This window comes from Sus scrofa, chromosome 2 (genome assembly GCF_054392235.1).
Source record: "Sus scrofa isolate SSC_HxYL_T2T_F1_AM1 chromosome 2, Sscrofa_HxYL_maternal_Yorkshire_Landrace_v2.0, whole genome shotgun sequence".
Taxonomy (NCBI): domain Eukaryota; kingdom Metazoa; phylum Chordata; class Mammalia; order Artiodactyla; family Suidae; genus Sus; species Sus scrofa.
Window position 1 is genome coordinate 3,681,911 of NC_139384.1, and position 1,759 is coordinate 3,683,669.

Here is a 1,759-nt window from a genome sequence, read left to right on the forward strand (position 1 = left end):
CCTTGCCTAGGAGCAAAAGTCCTCTACGCGTCAAGCTGGCCTCTGCGAGCTGCTGTCAATTAAAGGGACCCCATAGTCCACACGCAAGGCCATTGTCGAGATGCTAAACAAAATTAAAGCTCAGTCCTGGGGACACACCTCCCGTGCCAGCGTGGTTAACGAGTTCATCGCGAGTGCCAAGGTGTGTGAAACGACGATGAATGATTGATCATTTTGGCACCACGACTGGCTAATACGAGGGTAGCAAGACGTTTCCCATCTGGCAACAAGCAACTCGGTCCCTACTGGTGAGGGTCCCTCACGTGGGGTCCGTGAATTTGGATGGGAAAAAAGCTACATCTTTATTTTTGCCAGCCTCCGACTAGTCTTTCTGAGGGCAGGCAATGCAAGACCTTTTGTCGCCAGTGGAACACGGTTGTTTCGGGTCACCTCGCAGCTTTTGCAGGTGTCTGGAAATGTTTGCCTTCATCTGGGAAATTTTTAGACTTGCTGCTGGGGTGATTTTATGTGTTGGAAAAGCAGTGCAGTTTCTAATTCACAAAGTGAATTTTTAAAAGTATCTGGTGGCGTTCCTGCTGGGGTGCAACGAGATCAATGGTATCTTGGGAGCGCTGGGAGGCAGGTTCGATCCCCGGGGGATCTGCATATGCCCCGGGGCAGCCAAAAAAGAAAAAAAAAAAGTATTTGGTGAACTGATTTGGGCGCAGTTTCTTCTGTGACCCTATCCGTTTTCTGTTTTGTGTTTGTAAGTATTCTTCTGAGAAAGGGTCCGCTGACCTTACTAGCCTGCTGACAAGACCACGTCACAGAAAAGGCTCAGAGCCTCTGCTCTGGTGATCTTTTCACCTACAAGGAGTGAGAAATGCAAACCTGAGACCTGACCTCAGAGCTTCCCAGATAATTCCCTGTGGGTGTGATTCGTGAAAGACATGGTCACGGGAATGAAAGAGAAATTTAAACACCGCCCCCCCCCAAATTGTGGCCGGTCCATGCTTCCGGGAGTGTGCCCTAGGACACCTGCTAAGGAGGAACTGGACAGGCTCCCCCAGGCTCCTCTGCTCTGTGCCTTGTCCCCTTGTTCCTCTGGGCCAGGGTGGGGCAGAAATGAGGCGAGGGACCTGAGGTCCAAAGAATTGGCTTTGACCTTGAACCCTGTCCCTTCTGTGCTCCACCTCTCTGAGCCGCGATGCTCCCCCAGAGGACGTGGCCTAAGGCCAGTGACCCCGCAGCCTGTGGTCTCACCGTGAGGGTGGCTTGTAGGACACCAGGGGCCGGCCTGCAGGAGAGGACCTGGGACACCAGACTCACCCACACCACGTGACAGGACCAAGCGGAGTCACTTAGTTCTCGAGCAGGGACACTCGGCTGGCTCCTCTCCCTTCCCTTCTAGGAGAGTGGGCAGGGAATTCACATCTTCCCTCCTGCCCCAAATGTCCACATATTTTTCTTATCGAAATGTTCATTTTTGGCAAACTGTGTAGTCAAAGAAGAAAATCCCACGGAAGGAAGAAGGAGGTGGGGGAGGGGAAGAAGAAAAGCTGTGTTGACGGTTTAGCAAAAACAACCTTGGGGAAGAGTTCCCTTTGTGGCTCAGAGGTTAACGAACCCGACTAGGATTCATGAGGTTGCGGGTTCCCTCCCTGGCCTCTCGGTGGGTTAAGGATCCCGCGTTGCCGTGAGCTGTGGGGTAGGTGGCAGATGTAGCTCTGATTCTGAGTTGCTGTGGCTGTGGTGTACACAGGCAGGTGCAGCTCAGATT